Source organism: Pseudophryne corroboree, chromosome 6, assembly GCF_028390025.1.
Source record: "Pseudophryne corroboree isolate aPseCor3 chromosome 6, aPseCor3.hap2, whole genome shotgun sequence".
NCBI classification, from domain to species: Eukaryota; Metazoa; Chordata; class Amphibia; order Anura; family Myobatrachidae; genus Pseudophryne; species Pseudophryne corroboree.
This window is the reverse complement of record NC_086449.1, coordinates 700604319-700624154: the sequence shown is the minus strand read 5'-3', so window position 1 is coordinate 700624154 and position 19836 is coordinate 700604319. Positions and strand designations below refer to the sequence as shown.

Sequence of the window (19836 nt, the reverse complement as noted above, 5' to 3'; positions counted from 1 at the left end):
TTGTCTTTTAATAGACCTGGCATATACTGGGTCACCTCTGTCTCTACCCTCTGTGTTTGGCTCCATACCCTCTCTGTAACCCGTCCCCCTTTACAATTCCTGCAATTACCCCTGCAGTGGTAAGGAAGATAACCATTTCAACAAGCTAGGATACTTCAACAAGGTGGATATGTGCATGTGTCAGTGGCACACTCAGGGGGGTTTCTGGATACCTGGAAGTTGAAATAATACTTTGTATGAATAAAAAATGGTGACATGATGACAGCAGAGGAAGGTTTAATGTTGTACTCAGAAATGTGTTGACTTACCTGTGTTAACTTCTTGATAGGAAGATTCCCTAGCTCTGACAAAAACAATAGTTTTAACCAGGGACTTCAGAACAGGGGAGTAAGGGCTAGAGGATGCTTTATTAGGTTTAATTAAAATGAAGGGATTATTTTGTTTAGATTGAATAAGATAATGGGGTATATTTACTAAGGTCCCGATTTTGACCGAGATGCCGTTTTTTCTTCAAAGTGTCATTTCGGTAATTTACTAAGCAAAAATCTCGGCAGTGATGAGGGCATTCGTAATATTTTGGAAGTCCTAGGAAAAAATCTCGAATCAATACACCATCGGTCAAATACGCCTGCAATTTGGTAGAAATCGGTAATTTACTAAAAAGTGCAAATCACAAACACTGCCGACAATAGCCAAACACTGCCGTGCAGAAATACAATTCGTGAAAAAGTGCTAAAAAAAAACAGACCTGCTTTTTTATCCCGTGTTTGGATAGGCATGCAGGGATCCATGAGATCCGTGCATGTTTATCAGTGGGAAGGGGATGGGAAAGTGTTTTTTTATTTGAAAAAAAATTGCGTGGGGTCCCCCCTCCTAAGCAAAACCAGCCTCGGGCTCTTTGAGCCGGTCCTGGTTGCAAAAATATGGGGAAAAAAATGATAGAGGTTCCCCCATATTTAAACAACCAGCACCGGGCTCTGCGCCTGGTCCTGGTTCCAAAAATACGGGGGACAAAAAGCGTAGGGGTCCCCCGTATTTCTGAAACCAGCACCGGGCTCCACTAGCCAGATACATAATGCCACAGCCGGGGGACACTTTTATATAGGTCCCGGCGGCCCTGGCATTACATAACCAACTAGTCACCCCTGGCCGGGGTACCCTGGAGGAGTGGGGACTCCTTCAATCAAGGGGTTCCCCCCCCTCCAGCCACCCAAGGACCAGGGGTGAAGCCCAAGGCTGCCCCCCCATCCAAGGGCTGCGGATGGGAGGCTGATAGCCGTTTGGAAAAAAAATGAATATTGGCCCTCATTCCGAGTTGATCGGTCGCAAGGCGAATTTAGCAGAGTTACACACGCTAAGCCGCCGCCTACTGGGAGTGTATCTTAGCATCTTAAAATTGCGACCGATGTATTCGCAATATTGCGAGCACAAACTACTTAGCAGTTTTAGAGTAGCTCCAGACTTACTCTGCCTGTGCGATCAGTTCAGTGCTTGTCGTTCCTGGTTTGACGTCACAAACACACCCAGCGTTCGCCCAACCACTCCCCCGTTTCTCCGGCCACTCCTGCGTTTTTTCCGGAAACGGTAGCGTTTTCAGCCACACGCCCATAAAACGCCGTGTTTCCGCCCAGTAACACCCATTTCCTGTCAATCACATTACGTTCGCCGGAGCGATGAGAAAGCCGTGAGTAAAAATACTTTCTTCATAGCAAAGATACTTGGCGCAGTCGCAGTGCGAATATTGCGCATGCGCACTAAGCGGAATTTCACTGCGATGCGATGAAAAATACCGAGCGAACGACTCGGAATGAGGGCCATTGTTTTTAGTAGCAGTACTACAAGTCCCAGCAAGCCTCCCCCGCAAGCTGGTACTTGGAGAACCACAAGTACCAGCATGCGGAGGAAAACCGGGCCCGCTGGTACCTGTAGTACTACTACTAAAAAAATACCCCAATAAAAACATAAGACACACACCTTGAAAGTATAACTTTAATGCATACATACACACCTCCATATACACATACTTACCTTATGTTCACACGAGGGTCGGTCCTCTTCTCCATGTAGAATCCATGGTGTACCTGTTGAAAAAATTATACTCACAAAATCCAGTGTAGAAGCCTCTTCTTCTTGTAATCCATTTGTAATCCAGGTACTTGTCAAAATAAAAAAATGGATACCCGACCTCGCACTGAAAGGGGCCCCATGTTTTCACATGGGACCCCTTTCCCCGAATGCCAGAAACCCCCTCTGACTTAAGTCCAAGAGGGTTCCATCAGCCAATCAGGGAGCGCCACATTGTGGCACCCTCCTGATTGGCTGTGTGCTCCTGTAGTGTATGACAGGCAGCACACGGCAATGCTACAATGTAGCGCCTATGCGCTCCATTATAACCAATGGTGGGAACTTTGTGGTCAGCGGTTGACTGAAAGTAACCTCACCGCTGACCACAAAGTTCCCACCATTGGTTACAATGGAGCGCATAGGCGCTACATTGTAACACTGCCGTGTGCCGCCTGTCATACAGTACAGGAGCACACAGCCAATCAGGAGGGTGCCACAATGTGGCGCTCCCTGATTGGCTGATGGAACCCTCTTAGACTTAAGTCAGAGGGGGTTTCTGGCATTCGGGGAAAGGGGTCCCATGTGAAAACATGGGGCCCCTTTCAGTGCGAGGTCGGGTATCCGTTTTTTTATTTTGACAAGTACCTGGATTACAAATGGATTACAAGAAGAAGAGGCTTCTACACTGGATTTTGTGAGTATAATTTTTTCAACAGGTACACCATGGATTCTACATGGAGAAGAGGACCGACCCTCGTGTGAACATAAGGTAAGTATGTGTATATGGAGGTGTGTATGTATGCATTAAAGTTATACTTTCAAGGTGTGTGTCTTATGTTTTTATTGGGGTATTTTTTTAGTAGTAGTACTACAGGTACCAGCGGGCCCGGTTTTCCTCCGCATGCTGGTACTTGTGGTTCTCCAAGTACCAGCTTGCGGGGGAGGCTTGCTGGGACTTGTAGTACTGCTACTAAAAACAATATTCATTTTTTTTCCAAACGGCTATCAGCCTCCCATCCGCAGCCCTTGGATGGGGGGGACAGCCTCGGGCTTCACCCCTGGTCCTTGGGTGGCTGGAGGGGGGGGGACCCCTTGATTGAAGGGGTCCCCACTCCTCCAGGGTACCCCGGCCAGGGGTGACTAGTTGGTTATGTAATGCCAGGGCCGCCGGGACCTATATAAAAGAGTCCCCCGGCTGTGGCATTATGTATCTGGCTAGTGGAGCCCGGTGCTGGTTTCAGAAATATGGGGGACCACTACGCTTTTTGTCCCCCGTATTTTTGGAACCAGGACCAGGCGCAGAGCCCGGTGCTGGTTGTTTAAATATGGGGGAACCTCTATCATTTTTTTCCCATATTTTTGCAACCAGGACCGGCTCAAAGAGCCCGAGGCTGGTTTGGCTTAGGAGGGGGGACACCACGCAATTTTTATTTTTATTTTAACACTGATTATTTTTTTTTACAAGGTGCACAATGAAGCCCAGCACGGATCTCACAGATCCGGCCGAGATTCCTTGTATTAAAGTCGGCAGTGTTTTACAAGTCACTCACGTAAAACACTGCCAAAAAAAACGAATGACATCGACATCGGTAAAACCGAAAATGCAGAATACGGCAGCTTAGTAAATTAGTCGTACTAATTCCAAAAAGTTGCATATTTACACTTTCGATGTCATTCGTGATTGAACTTTGACCTCAAACGGGAAAATACGATTTTTAGTAAATATACCCCAATGAGGGAGCTAATAAATATGAATGGAATTTATTGATGTGGGTGTTAATGATGGGGATGTTAGTGCTCATGATTGTAAATGTGCTAATTGTTTAGAATGGGATTGTTGCAGTGATGCTGAAGAAGGTAATAATTTTTGTAAGTGGCTACTTAATGATGAGGGGATGATATCAGGCCTGATTCAGTATGCATCAGTGATATGTGCGCATACTGAAGCCCTTGTGCAGTGTGTTCAAGCGGTGGAGTCGTACTGCGTGTGCGCACACAGTGAGATGCAACGGCATCTCACTTATGTGAAATCCTCTGCCTGATTGACAGGCAGAGGAGTTCGCGAGGCGGGCACGGGCATAGAGGAAATGTTTTATGGCCACCATTGCAGCATTGGTCCAGACAATGCAGGCGTGTCCAGACCGTGTCACACGCAGCCCCAGCGATCCGAAACATGGCTTCCCGGTGACTGCCTTTGCAGCTAGGTGGCGGAGGTAGGGGGCAATGCAAGTGCATTGCTTTATAGCAGGGATGGAGAACCTTCGACCCTCCAGCTGTTGTTGAACTACACATCCCATCATGTCCTGCAACAGTTTTAACATGGCTAAATAGCAAAACTGTAGCAAGGCATGCTGGTATGTGTAGTTCAACAACAGCTGGAGGGCCAAAGGTTTCCCACCGCTGCTTTATAGCGATGCGCTAGCAGAGGGGGGTGGGGTGGGGTGGGGTGGGGGGAACCCGGCGTGCTAGAGAAATGAGTGAGTTGTAGTTGTGTGGCTTTTCACACAACTACAACTTATGCTGAGTTAGACACATTGTGTGGCGTTCAGAAAAACACTTTCTGTATTGTATGGCGGTCACAAAAATGCTCCCTGTATAGAATGGCAAGCATCATGATAACATGATAACATGGTCCATGGCCTCCTCAACATAAAAACGCATGCTGCTATTTTGTTTTTCACCAGAGATAAGGCTTCTAATATCTTTAATAAATAGATACCTTACATTTTTCCAATTTTACACAAGTCTTCAGTATTTTTATCCCTCGCTGGAAACCTACAGTAGGTGCAGCTCTGTTTTGCATTTCCGGAGAATGCAGAATAGATGGGTGCCTTCATGTGTGTGTGGGGGGGCAGCAGGAATAACTGAGGCATTCAGAAACAACCTACAGGAATTATGTTTCTTTTTGTATAAAAAAAAATATTTAACGATAGATAGATAGATAGATAGATAGATAGATAGATAGATAGATAGATAGATAGATAGATAGATAGATAGAGATATATATATAATTATTATTATTATTATTATTATTATTATTATTATTTTGTTTATTTATTTATTTTTGCTAATCAGCTAAATAATAAAATATATTTATATTTATACAGTACAGTACCTGTATTTAATACCTACTAATGGCTTGTTGGAGGTTTTAGAAGTTAACTTTAGTGGTGACAAGTCCAAGTAGTGAAACTTATTTTGCAATTCATTTTTTATTCCATATTTTTTATTTATTTGTTTACCTATTTTATTATTGTTTATAGCACAGACCTGATAACTCGTCTCTGCGCTCTTTATTTCAATAAACGTTAAAAATATTTTTCAAATCAGACGACTATCTTATACTTGTTGGTTCATGCTACTGGTCTACTGGTGCCTATCCTACAGTAGTTGCCTTTAAAATGAAACACTTTCAGAACTTTGCCTCCGCCCTACCAAGGCTTTGTGGGGGTCATTCCGAGTTGATCGCTAGCTGCCAATGTTCGCTGCGTAGCGATCATTTAAAAAAACGGCAAAACTACGCTTGCGTATGGGGCACAATGCACACACGCGGCGTACGGGTACAAAGAGCTTTGTTGTTTTGCACTGCTTCTAGCGATGATTCCATTCGCACAGCCGATCGCAAGGAGATTTACAGGAAGAGGGCGTTTATGGGTGTCAACTGACCATTTTCTGGGAGTGTTAGGAAACACGCAGGCATGACCAGGCGTTTGCTGGGTGGGTATCTGACGTCAATTCCGGGACCTTCGTCGCTGCAATCATCGCACAGAATAAGTAACTACAGCGCTGGTCTTGTTCTGCACAAAATGTGTTTGTACCACTCGGCTGCACAGGCGTTCGTACACTTGCAAAGCAAAAATACACTCCCCGTGGGCGGCGACTATGCGTTTGCATGGCTGCTAAAAGTAGCTAGCGAGCGATCAACTCGGCATGACCCCCTGTGTTTCAAAAGACTTAATAGGTCACTTCAAGCTCTCAGCGGGGTGCAGACTTCGATTTACTGAACCACAAAAATTTGCATGTGAAGAGATTTACAGATGTGTAATGTGATGGTAGATGCTAGAATCAAGTGGGCTAAGGGACCTTTTCCGTAAGGGGGAGGAGTTACGACGCAAGGGGGAGGAGCTAGGCCAGCGGGATAGTTCCTCTACTATCCACGCCACCAACTATTACCTTTAGTAATTAGGTGGTGAGCGAAGCGGAGCGGAGCGAGCCACCGTGCCCGAAGCGTGGCGAGCGAAGCGAGCCCGCGAGGGTACTTTTCGGGTACCCTGTTCGCCCGTAGCTCCTCCCCCTGGTGACGTAGCTCCTCCCCTCAATACGTCACAAGGTCCCTTCAGCCCCTCCGATATAGAACCAACCGTAATGTGATTAGCTGTAAGTGTCCATTTCCTGTTGAATAAGTAGGAAGACTAGAAAAGATCAAATCAGATTTGAGTCAGTCGATGACTATATAAAGTACAGTAATTAGTAAATGTGTTATCACTGTGCATCTTCTCTCTGCTGTGTGATCTGTCTAATTATTAGACTATAATATGTTTCTTGTTTCGAAAAGTCACTAAGCTTCACTTACAATAATTTTTCTGCAAAATATTTACCAGAACCACCAATATAGGAGTAAAGTCTGCGGAGCCACTTATTACTGGTCAGTAGAGGGTTCCTACAATACACTTGTCCACTGCAACATGTATATTATGTTTAAAGGAGGTTTAATTTATTACCTTGTGTCTGCCATCCTACAACTTTTTTATTACATTGTGGCCTATTTCTGTGCATTTTTTTTTTTGCCCTAGGATCCTGTCTACTATTATTTCTGCCTATGATTTAATTGTACCCAGAAACCACCTTTGTGCCTTATACAAGGGTAAGTAAAATAAACAAAGAACAAAAGGGGTTATTCAGATGTGCTTTTCATGTTGAAAAAAGGGCCAGGACCTGTTTTGAACGTGTGCAAACGGGTTCTGTGACATAGCAAGCAACCCAGCATCAGACTTTCAGTGATTGACAGCCGTGTGACTTTTCGGAGGCAGGGAGGGGACAGTGACGGCCTCTGTTTGTGAAAACGGAGGCGCGTCGCTGCCATAAAGGGGTAGGAAAGAGGCCATGATTCTCCGTCATTGGACAGAGATTTTGTGACCTCTGCAACGGGCAGCTTGTGTGGCATCATGGGTGCTGCAAGCCACCCGATGGTGAGTGAGAGAGCCGATGCTGCGTCCTAGGATTCAGGTCAGATCCCTGCTTCAGCAAGAGGTGTCTGCTTGTAATAGACGCCTCCTGCTGCATTACCATACAGCGCTATCACTGCTGCTTCCAAGGAGGTGACAGACACTGCAACCACATCTGAATGACCCTCAATGCTTGATGGTAAAACATCTGGAGGAAAAAGAAGAAACATGAAATATGTGGCATGTATTTAGTTAAAGTTTCAGGAGGGCATATACAGGAGAAAATACTAAGTTATCTGAAGGTGGGGTATCTCAGTCATTAGATGAATGAATCCCTTCTACTGGAGCAGTAATCTTCCCTGCTTATCTCCATAAACCTCAAACACAATTTCTGTGAGAAACTTGATTTAGTACAGTATTTCTCAAAGTCCCACAAATTCACAAAATAGAAAAAAATTGTTAATTATAAAATATTATTTAAAAAATAATAATAATAATAATAATAATTTAAAAAAAGTTGTATACCAATGTTCGTAGTACAAATGCGTCTAAATCTAAATTAAGCCCAATGTGTGCAGATACAGATTCCTTACAATTTGGCTCAACAACTAAAATCAAGAAAAAAATACAGTAGGTTGAAGAGCCCAGAAAGGTAGGATGATAAAGAAGGGAGTACTCATACATAATAGCAGTGCCATAGGGTGGGCAAATGTGATTGTTTTTAGGAAATGCCAGTATGACACGCCAGTTGGGTGGGTCCTTGCAGAGCCGGCCCTAACCAATATGATGCCCTAGGCAATATTTTGGCTGGTGCCCCCTAGCACCGCCACTAGTTCTGCAAGAGATGCCTGGCATGAGTCAGTTGGCAGCTCTGCTAACGTCGGGCGCCTTTTGTTTATGAAAATGCATCTTATTTGCATTGCTATGTGGCTAGGATGCACAAGCAGCTTCTGCTGATTAAAATGATATGCAGCATGCCTTAATTCTGTGTGCAACTGTGGCTGTATCTGCATACGAAATGCTACATTACAGTGATTTCCAGGAATACACACGGAATATAGGCATGCTGCATATCATTTTAATCAGCAGAAGCTGCTGGTGCCTCTAAGCATACCAAATGCCCTAGGCATTTGCCTAGTTTGCCTATGCCTAAGGCCGGCTCTGGGTTCGTGACTGAAAGGGCTGTCAGGTCAATGGCATAACCTAGAACTCCTCTCTTTTTAAGTGGCTTATATTATTTAATAAAAATAAGACTACTAACACATTAAGCTGTTTTATTAACAAAGAATTACTTGAGTTGAGGGGCTGGCAGACAAGTTTTAGCTACGCGGGCAAATGCAATCAAGTGGCTCTAGCTTTTCTACCAGCCCTCCCTGCATATCTCCCTTTCTGTCACCTCCATAGCTGTCTCATTAGGGGAAATCAATTGTTATTTGGGTGGTGCTAATTAATGGGCTTCTGATGAAGCAGTACATTTGTACCTGGCAACAAATAATTATTGTTGTTGTTGCGCCCAAATAGACCTGGTTTATCCGCATATTGCAGCTAACACCATCTAAAGTCCTGGTTAGGGTGCCCAAACTACAGACTTTTGTAACACAATTCTGATCATCACCTTAGGAGGCTGCGAGCAGCAATGTGTTCTCCTGTGGCATGTGTGCCCGAATGGAGAAACAATTGAATGGCACCATCAGGTCCCCATTAATCAGCAATGTGAGGGAAACAATTGAATCGCCCCCATAAAGTCGCCCCTGTATATATCCTTAGCTCTCCCTCACTGCTAGTACCTTTCATATAAGACGGAGCCACTAGCAGAATGCACTGACCTTACTGCACTTACTGACCCACTGACCCACTTTCTTTCCACCCCAGATCACTCACAACACCATCTTGGCCACTTCACTGTCCACCTCACAGCACCCAGTCTGGCCCCTTCACTGTCACCACACAGCACCCCCCCTGACCCCTTTACTGGCCCCGTCAATCCCCCCTGTGTCTTTCCATGGCCTCAGCTCCCACCTTTTGTCTCCATAGCAGCGACACTTCACTTACATCATCTGCCCTAGTCCCTGGATATTCTGCATGCTGACCTGAGCTCCTCATCGCCGCAGGTGTGGCTCCTCTTCTGCTCTACAGTGACAGTCACGGTACCAGGGAGCGTGTGAGGCGGAAGGGAGCACATGACCAGGGTCCGAAGCCCATCAGACACTCTCCTGTCGCTGGCCCCAGGTCTATGGCACAGCAGGACAGCATAAGCTAGGAATCAAGAGGACAGGCAGCCAATCACGCTCCTCACAGCTTCAAAAGTCAGCCATTCCCAAGGGAGATAGAGCTTACCGGCTGCTCTGGTCTGAGTCAGTGTTAGCACTTAGCACTGGCAGAGTGGCCGAGGACTGGGGAGCATCCATTGATCTGCCTGCCTCCCGCAGTCAACCACATACATGCAAAGCATGGCTGTGGGCGGACCTGGAACGCTAAAATGGCACCAGCCCAGGCACAGCCCGCCACTGCCTGAGTAATACAACCATTTACAGATAAGAGAAAATTAATATAAAAGCTCCAGCTCTTATGAAAATTCTTATTCCCCTTTTAATGGTTAAACTGACAGTCCCTGGATCTAAATTATACACATTGCTCCCTATCCCACCCCAGCCTCACATGGCAAGGAATTGTCTATATGCCTAATTCAGCAGCAGTTGCTGCTGCAAAAAACGCAGATCGTCTGATATCGTCTGTCTGCGCATGCGCATAATTACAGTGCGTGTGTGCAAGGATGCGATCGCTATGTGATTGACAGCAGCGGCTGTTGGGTTGGTGACGCGGTGTTGGGGGGGAGCGATCCAGACAATGAAGGCGTGTCTGGACCCCTTTGGGGGTAGCAGTGTGCCGTCACTCATGGCCGTTGTGGGAGGGGGGGGAACATGGCACTGGTGCGCCTGACTTTGCAGCCAGACTGCGCAGACAGGGGTCGACTTCAAACTGCTGCGATTAATGCGATGTGAGGCGCTTCTCATGCTGGCAGCCTTACCCTGTGCAGTGCAGCCCCCAGCATGAGATTTTCTCTAGTAGTAGTTTTTACGATTTAGCAGAATCTGCTACTGAAGCTGAATGAGGGCCTTTGGGGGTTATTCAGGTCTCATCGGATGGAGTGTTGTGGGGGCGGCGCGGGGAAAATGGGGGTGGGTCAGTAGCTTTTTTTTCGGGGCAGCTGCATGATATCACATGCAGCTTCTCCGATAAAAAAAAATGTTGGCAGACCGCCTGCATACGCAGCTTAGCTGCGTATGCAGGGGGTCGTCCACAGTTGCTGTGACCGCAATTAAACTGCGGTCGCAGCCTCTGGGCAGACCAATCTGCATGCTGGGTGACATTGCCCTGCGATGGGCAGCCCCCGGCATGCAGAAGAAAGGATTGCAGATTCTGCTTTTTTGTACTGAATAACCCCCTTTGTCAGTATATCTATTATTCAGACTGTGTGAGGGTTTAACCCAGAGGTTCTCAAACTCGGCCCTCGGGGGCACACACAGTGCATGTTTTGCAGGTAACCCAGCAAGTGCACAGGTGTATTAATTACTCACTGACACATTTTAAAAGGTCCACAGGTGGAGCTAATTATTTCACTTGTGATTCTGTGAGGAGACCTGCAAAACATGCACTGTGTGTGCCCCCGAGGACCGAGTTTGAGAACCTCTGGTTTAACCCAAATTACACATGAATGAATAGATGCACACAGCATGGTGCCCTGTGACCCAGTACATTGACTTGCGCCTCTCAAATGTTTTCGGGGTGGGGGAGGTTCCCCTCTACCACCACACCCCCTCCGTTTTGACACCCATGATACCAATATGTGTGTGTGTGTGTGTGTGTGTGTGTGTGTGTGTGTGTGTGTGTGTGTGTGTGTGTGTGTGTGTGTGTGTATATATATATATATAGAGAGAGAGAGAGAGAGAGAGAGTTTAACAGAGGTGTGGCACTCAGCTTCCATAAAAACACTCGGAAGATGTGTAATTATCAATGTTTTAGTGATTTACTTGCACTATCATTGGGATACAAATACATATAAGATGGGGAATACATACGATTTACCGATGGCCGGAATCCCGGCTGTCATGATCCCGTCCACCAGTATGCCGGCAGTGGTGCGAGCGCTAGAAAGCCCCTTGCGGGCACAGTGGCTCACTGTGCTTGCCACAGGTTATATTCTCTCTCTGTGGGTGTCTTGGACACCCATAGAGAGAAAAAAGCCGGTGGCGCCAATATTCCGGCGGAGGCATTTCACCTCCTGTCGAGATTCTAGCATCGGCATTGCGTCCGACGGGATCCCAACAAGTGGTCTCATGATCCCCTCCCATAAAATACATCTTACCTTAAACACTAAATCACCAGAGTGAAGCCATGCCAGGATACCGGGACCAGACATACACCCGGCAGCGGCCAATGATGACGTTGTCCCATCCAACGAGGACACTGGCAGTGTGACTTAGTGAACCATCACCATGAAGACATAACAGCAAAGTAAAACATACTGCAATAGAAAAACATATCAATACTAGTACAAAATCAGCTAAATATACAAATGCAAATCAATAGCTATTACCAGGAATGTGGCAACATATCACAATATTGGAAACAAGATAATGACAGACTCTCATTTAAGTAATGAGGTGCAATTACATCAAACCAGTGTATCCATTGCGACTCACATTGCACTAACGTGATTATGGTCACCACTTCTCACAGGCTTGGGAACATCTATCGTTCTATAGCGTAAATTAGATCATGGTTATATTAAAAAAAATGTCACGCTACAGGTGGATCGCTACTTATTATTATTATTATTATTATTATCCTTTATTTATATGGCGCCACAAGGGTTCCGCAGGGCCCAAATACAGAGTACATAAACAAATAAACAGGAAAACAGCAACTTACAGTTGATGACAGTATAGGACAAGTACAGGGTGAATAAACATAGTTATATCAGCAGATGACACTGGAATAAGTATCAGGTGGCAGAAGACTGCTGGATTTGGTGCAGTTGAAGATTATTAAAGTAAGAAAAAGGATAAGCAGATGAGGGGAGAGGGCCCTGCTCGTGAGAGCTTACATTCTAAAGTATTTAAAAGCTGCCCTAGTAGTAGAGGCATGTACAGCTATGCGTTCTTTAAATTTACGCTGGGTCTTTCCAATATAAGAAAGATTGCGCAGACAAATAATTTCATAGACCACGTAAGAACTGTTGCACATAAAATGATGACGGATGTAAAAAATGTTTTCCTGAGTGAGGATGAATGTATCACCTGTGATTAAGTATCTGGATGTTACACACCTACATTTAAAACATCGCATTCTTTAAGAGGACATAACATGAGCAGATGTAATGTTAGCCATTCTGTCAGTGATAGCAAATATAAAGAACGCATGGCCGCACATGGCTCTACAGTGACTACGGAGTCCATAGGTGAGGCGCTCTCAAGAGGCTAGGACGGCATCAGCAGATCTGTATCCAAATTTTCCTATGAAGCCCAGTGATGCACAATTCTGCCCCTGAACGCAGACTTTTTTTTTTCTTATCTAATAAGGTCCTCTTTGATAATTATCATTATTTTTTTACACAGTGCGGGGTAAATTTACTAAGATGGGTGTTCTAGTTAAGGTGGGATGTTGCCCATACAGTAGCAAACAATCAGATTTGGCTTCTCATTTATCTAGCACCTTCTAGAAAATAATACTTGGAATCTGATTGGCTGCTATGAGCAACATCCCATCTTAAATAGAACCCCCATCTTAGTAAATTTACCCCTACTTGTCTGCAGCCCTGGGGCCTTGGTTTCAATTTAAAGTAAACCAAGCTGCCTTATCTGTGCACTGTATGCTCTGGCTGCATTTGCACGTAGGACCTGATTCTGCTTTGGGAATAAATAAAGTAAGAAAGAGCAAGTGATTGTGCACCTGGCAAACCATGTTGCACTGCAAAGGGTGCAAGTATATACATTTTTTTGCATGCAGGGTAAATACTGGCTGCTTTTGCATGTAGCCCACAAATGCTGGACAGGTTTTTGTCACACTTACCAACTTTCCGGCTTCCCCATGCGGGAGTAGGCAGTCAGGTTGGTACAATAGGGGGCATAGTATCATCATGGGTGGGCGGTACGGCGGGCGTGGATGCGCGATCACATCATCGTGGCCCCCGACCCCCACTATTCATTTCACAGATTACCGTCAATGTATATTTGGGGGTGGGACTATGATGTTGCGATTCAGCACGAAACGTGTCATCGGCCTCCAAGGACTGCCCACTTTCAAAGACAGCTGAGGGCATGCGGGTGACTGCAAGGGAGGGGTGGTAAGGCTGGCTTCGGGATACTTGCCTACCCTACCCAGGGGGCTGGGAGCGCCACCAGATTTTCGGGAAGTGGGCAAGTGTGCTTTATGTTTACGCTGCAGTTTGGATAACAGTTTGGACACGCCCCTTACACATCTAAATCTCTGCACATTTTAAATCTGCCCCACCTGCAGGACAACATGGTTTTACCATGGTAAATCAGAATCAGGTCTATAGTTCATAAGATACTGTGGGGGGGATGTATCAAAGCATGGAAAGAGATAAAGTACCAAAAAAACTCCTTCTAGCTGTCACTTCACAGGCTGTATTTGAAAAATGACAATAGCGGGTTGGTCACTCCTAAATCTCTCTCCACTTTATCTCTCTCCATGCTTTGACAAAATTCTCCCTGTATGCCTAGGCTATTAGGCTTGTAACAACACTGACTAGGGTTTGTGTGACTGTAAATTTGACTGGACCGGGTACTGATTTATTTCTAAGCCAAAATATATTGAAGACAAAGAAATAAATGTTATTAACGATAATTCAGAAGCACATAGGTAAACATTTCCACAAAACTTGAGATGTTCAAGGGCGGGATGTATTAAAATACACCGCCACCCCTTGCCGCCAACCTCAGCGATGCTAATCGCATATGTACTAACATATGTTATTAACATCGCAATGCAGTGACGGAGCCCATCCCCCCCACCCCACCCCACCCCCCATCACCTCCATGGGCTCTCCCTGTACTTCTTGTTCCTGGCTGGAAAGCAGGCAGCAGGCTGTCTTGGGCGGCTCCGGCTGTGTTGCTCGGGAGAGGAGTTTAGCTTCCGGGACCAGCGCTGCCTGGACGGACGTATGCTGGGGGGGGGGAATCGGCATCAGTGGTGCGGGGCGGTGGAGGTAGCGGGATGCGGGGGCCGGCGGTAAGGCTTCTATAGGGTATCGCCACCCTCAGGGGCGAAAACACGGCGGCCGGGGATTAGTACATACAAAAATGCGGTAAAACTGGGATTTTACCGCAATTTCCCTTTAGTACATCCCGCCCAAATTCTATATTTACATTTTTCGGAGCAGTTTACTGTAAGCCATTGTTCTCTGGTATCAGCTGCTAAAAAAACTGACTGCGATGTCCTCTAATGAGATTACTGAAAGGAAGTCAGCTTTGTGAAGGAAATAAATCCCCCCCCCCCCCCCCCACACACACACACACACACACAAATTTCCTTTTCAGTTTAGTGTCTCTATAATGTTTTATGAAGCTTTTATTTATTTTTTCAACTGACTTCTGCTGAAAACAAAACTCATTTGTAAGAAAGTTGAGCTGCAGTCATGTTGCAATCCTTGACAATGCACTGTGGAATCCTATAGGAAAAAAGGTACAACAAGCTTGATTGACATTTTTCATTTACTATCATGCTTATCCATTTCTGATTGGCTGAGAAACACTGCAGGGGAGTGGCATGTCTGAAAGATGGATGCCAGCTTGTTGCACTTTTACGTCAGACACAGCAGTGTGGATTCCTATAGAAGAGAGGAACAACAAGCTTGATTGATATTTTTTAAATGTATATATACAAAGCATCTCTGTTTCTATCGTATGTATCATTGCTTAAAGAAGCAGTCTATTTCCCCTTATTCCCATTATGCCTTACATTACTATTAAGGGGGAGATGTATCAAACCTTGGAGAGAGATAAAGTGGCGCAAGATAAAGTACCAACCAGTGTCTAACTGCTATTTTACAGGCTGTTTTTGAAAAATGACAGGAGCTGATTGGTTAGCACGTTATATCTCTCCACTTTATCTGTCTCCAAGCTTTAATAAATCTCACACCAGATAACTAACGTGCCACCTTTTTCAGTGATTTATTCATGGGATAAAGTGAGCCGGAACGGGTCGGAACTGCGCAGTTACGCCTCCAACGACACACCTAACCCTGCGATGTGCCCCCGTCACTGCAGGGAGATGACGGGCGCCCGCTGAGATTGTGTTACCAACGGGCGCCCGTCTCCCTCTCTACAGAGGCAGGAGCTCAGCATTGAGCTCCGGCTTCCGGCGCTGTCACTGTGCGCTATGGAAGAGACGTCATGACGTCTCTCCCATAGTGGCGAGGAGCGGGCGCCCAGAGGACTGCAGCGGCCGGACAAGTGTGATACCCAGGATCAGAGACAACCTGGCTCCTCCTGATGGAGATATCACTAAGTAATATAGACACTACATATGTATCCTCGCATGAAGATTAAAACCGGACTTTAATGGATGGGAACAGGGAATAGAAAAGACTATATGATCACCCTAAGGTGATAAGGGAGCGGAACCGTCATGGGACGACCGGATTATAAAATACCCCCACCATTATAAACATGATATAACACTGAAATGGTAATGGTGCATCACAGTGTCAGATTGTTTAGGACCCAGCAGGAAGCGGGATGAGTAAGACTGTGGGAGCACGAGCACTCGGCGGGAGACATACGGGTACCCTGGAGAGGGGAGATAAATAAAGAAGATGCTCGAGCGCAGGCAGTTGGTGTGTCGCAGAGGTGAGGGAAGAGAGAGCAGAGAGAGAGAGCATCGCGACCTGTGGCCAGCGGAGAAGCGGGTACGGCGGTCGAGGAAGTGAGCAACAGCCGGACCCATTGTAAGACGGATCCGGAGTGAGGCTGGAAGCGGTAGCCGCAGACGGAATCCCGCTACCGCCGGACGGTCCAGCTGACAGCGTGAAAGGAGAAGACAGAGCGGCGGCCCTGTAGGATTGCAGCGGACGGGGAACGGTCCCGTAACAGAGGTACTCCGCCTATTGAGGTCGTCCAAGTAAGTAAGTGACGCCGATGCAGCCAGGCAAAGACTGAGATTTTAAATAAAAGAGGATACTATCCAGCGGCTAGGCAAGTAACTACGGTAGCGGCAGGGACAGCGCCGATAACAGACTACTCCTTCCCTCACAGCTAACAGCCTACGACCATTATTTAGACTTCCCAGCCTAGTGACTGTAATAGAAGAAACTATTATCTAAAAGTCACTAAGTCAATCCCCATTAACTGTAAGGGCTTGCCAGAGAGAGAAAAGGAGATTAACCACTGCTACGACATAAAACCGGAGGGTGTCGGCAAATTACCAAGGGAGAGTCTGCAGCTTATTCCTGGCCATTAATCGACGTACTCGAATAATCGACTCCGTCAGCTGAGGGACGTAGGTCAATTGCATGCACTAACAGTCTCCGACTATACTAACCTACCAGTAACAAACAGTCGACCGTGCGTCCAGAGTTCCCTAGAGCAGTTGAGCAAAACTAGAGACATGACCACACGGAAGTAATAGGATGCGAATTCCCCTATAGTCGAGTGAGACAGAGCATCATAGTGATTCTGACCTTTTTCTACAAAGGAGATCAGTCATTCTGCATCCGCATCAAACTAACAGCTCCACGTAAAGGGTATAGGGACAGGAGTTAAGAGACTGTTTCCAGGAGAACCCACTTTTTGTGATAAGTATCCCTGTTTCACAAGATATCTACAATATTAATTATTCACGGAGTAACCCATCATCTATGTGCACCAACGAATGAAATTTCAGCTGAACTTTATAAGTATTAACTGTAGGATAGGAACATCGGTAATAAGAAAAAGGAGTGTTTAGTATTTATTGGTATATGATGAATTGTAATACCTAATAGATAAGATCTTACATAGAAATTGTATGATGTCCTAACCTTTTAGTAACAGGACTGGAGATTTATAGCTGTTCGGAACCACCGTGTTTGAAGTTCCAGTATAATAAATGTTTATGTTTTCATGACTTACCGCTTATTGTAGATGGATTAAGGTAAAGTTGTTAATATTATATGCTAGAAGCTCCGGGAATGAAGAGTGTCCTGTATTGGTGAGTAAAGCAATTGTCCAGGTAAAATCCAAACATCACTATTCTGGTCCCGGTGTCCGACTTCAATTGTATCTACAAGGAACAAAGAGTACTTAGTAGAGTCCATTCATGTATTAACGGTGACAATTTACGAGTTCTTAATACATATGTTAAGAAGACCTATTGTAAGCCAGAAGAAAGACTAGAGTGTCACAGTAATTAAATTTGTGGCGTCACGAACAGGATTCATAACTCAACGCGAGGAAAATTATAACCGAGAACATGTCTAAAGAACAGGAACAGTCCACCCCTTCAGCCAGCGGAGAACCCAGCCAGTCAACATCAGGATTGCCCAGTATGGCCCCCATAAATCCAATCACGCTACCCTACTATTTTGGGGCCCCCTGGCTTCCCACTGACTATGGCGATAGGATGAATTCCGAAGGGAATACCCTGACTGACTTCAAGAATAAAATGAAGTCAATGTTTCGCCTCTATCCATTAAATGACCAACAGAAAGTTGAAATTCTTATCGGACAGTTGAAAGGTTCTGCACAGCGTGAGGTTATTTCTTGGCCCATCGGAGAGAGGAAAACCATTGAACAAATCCTGCAACGATTAGCTACTACATTTGAATTGCATACGATTTCGGAATTAAAGATGAAATTTTACGCGAGAAAACAGCGTCAGGGAGAAACACTTCGGGATTTTGCATTAAGCTTGCAGGAAGCCTTGAAAGCCATCAGAACAGTGGATGAAAGAGAAATTGAAAATAGCGACGAGACCTTAATCTCCCAGTTGATAGAAGGGGCAAATAGAGAGGGCGTCAGAGCTCAGCTCAGATTGCTCAGGATGCAGAAACCTGATCAGTCTTTCTTAGATTTCAAAGAGGCAGCGATCAAAGTAGTTGGGACTGAAGTACCCCAGGAGGTCAGTTTTCCAGAAATGCCAGGTTACCTGGAGGGTCCGGTGCCCCATGAAGACGGCCCTTTGCATCCAGCAAGGCACAAGAGAATGATGGATATTGGTAGCCAGAGTTTCCAGACCCCTACCATAGACCCCATGCGTACGTTACAGAGTCAAATGGAAGAGCTCGTCATGGGCATGACCGAAATATGTAAAGAAGTTCAGAATTTCACTAGGAAACAGGCCTCTGTTACCAATGAAACCCGATGGCCTAGGGAGCGCCGGAGAACCAGGAGTGAGTGGTGGACTCCACCACCAACCAGCGGCAGAAGAAGTACCGATCGGTTTGATTCTCAAGGCCGACCGATTTGTCGACGATGTCAACGCTCGGGACATATAGAACGAAATTGTGACCAAGAGGAGACTTTAAACTCCAATGCCCCGAGGTTGGGGACCGAGCCTCGGGGGGAGACCCAACAATAGGCCCCAGGTCGGAAGAATGGTGGGCCCAGTACGTGGGACAGTGTCCTCATATACAGATTTCTATCAATGGAATAGAAGTTACGGCTATGGTGGACACTGGGTCCCAAATCACCACCATTCAACAGTCCATTTTCCTACAACATTGGGGGGAACAACAAATGGTGTCACCTCCACCTGCATGGTTGCAGTTAATAGCCAGTAACGGCTCGAGCATCGCATGCGTGGGCTATTGGGAGGCTAATGTAAAAGTCGGAGATACGGAATTACCCAGGCAAGGATGTTTGATTACTCAGACTAGTGACCCTAACGCCATTCCCATGATTTTAGGAATGAATATTCTACAGAGCTGCCCGGATGAGTTAATTACTATCCTCAAACGAACTCTAGTAGACCGATTATCCCCTGATAGGAATATCATACAAAAGACTATTAAAACCTTGCAAAGTCAACGGGCATTTATACATTGCGGGGGGTCCCTGGGTAAAGTTAGGATTACAGAGGGTAAACCGATCAAGTTACCTCCTAATTCGGAAGTAATAGTTTGGGCCAAAGCTCGCTGTGGGCCGAGAGGAAGAAGCTATGAGGCCTTGGTAGAACCGTGCGAAGGAAATGAAGAAGACGGAATTGTCGTAGCCCATTGCTTAGTGCATGTTAAGAATGGTAGAGTGCCAATTCGGATCCTGAACCCTCACAATCACCGGGTCAAGTTGTATCGACAAAGGCCAATTGCCAACCTGATGTGGGTCACTTTTCAGGATGTACTGCATGCTCCAACCCGAGTTCATAGACAAGATAATGATGTTACAGGTACAGAGGAAGATCCAGTGAATGACTGGTGGAAAGATATCCATATTGGAAGCGAAAACACCCCTTCAGAGCAAAAAGAAGGAGTATTAGAAGTGGTTCAGAGGAATTCACAAACCTTTAGTCAGAGTCCCTTGGATTTCGGCACAGTTACGACTGTAAAACATCGGATAATAACCGGAAATGCTATGCCTATACGAGAGAAACATCGTCCGGTAGCCCC

At 45.8% G+C, this 19836-nt stretch overlaps 1 protein-coding gene and 1 long non-coding RNA gene across 3 annotated transcripts in view; one reads left to right on the top strand and one right to left on the bottom strand.

Annotated features, from left to right (window-relative positions):
* Positions 1–19836, top strand: part of GLRA1 (glycine receptor alpha 1) — a 358207-nt gene that overhangs the window by 42025 nt on the left and 296346 nt on the right. The window lies entirely within an intron of this gene.
* Positions 14807–19836, bottom strand: part of LOC134933272 (uncharacterized) — a 250615-nt gene continuing 245585 nt past the window's right edge. For both annotated transcript variants that reach the window (XR_010179663.1, XR_010179662.1), the window contains 2 exons: positions 17363–17513; positions 14807–15081 (listed from right to left, as the gene is read on the bottom strand). This is a non-coding gene — a long non-coding RNA (uncharacterized LOC134933272). The remainder of the gene's footprint in view (positions 15082–17362; positions 17514–19836) is intronic.